Source organism: Lupinus angustifolius, chromosome LG16 (genome assembly GCF_001865875.1).
Source record: "Lupinus angustifolius cultivar Tanjil chromosome LG16, LupAngTanjil_v1.0, whole genome shotgun sequence".
NCBI classification, from domain to species: domain Eukaryota; kingdom Viridiplantae; phylum Streptophyta; class Magnoliopsida; order Fabales; family Fabaceae; genus Lupinus; species Lupinus angustifolius.
In genome coordinates this window covers 8747339-8747564 of record NC_032024.1, presented here as the reverse complement: position 1 = coordinate 8747564, position 226 = coordinate 8747339, and positions in this window count along the sequence as shown.

Sequence of the window (226 nt, the reverse complement as noted above, 5' to 3'; positions counted from 1 at the left end):
CACATTCATCTTGCATGTTTCTTTCAAAAGCTTTCTTGCATATTCTTGAAAGAAAAAGAGATAGATCTTTTTGATTGCATATTTTCAGAAACCTCATGCATGAACATTAATATTAGACTAGGACGTCTTATGAAGTTCTTGCTTAGGTTTTAGACTTTGATATTCATTGTAATATCCGAGTATTAAGTACTCATTCATAACTCAAAGCATTATTGTAAAAGGATTG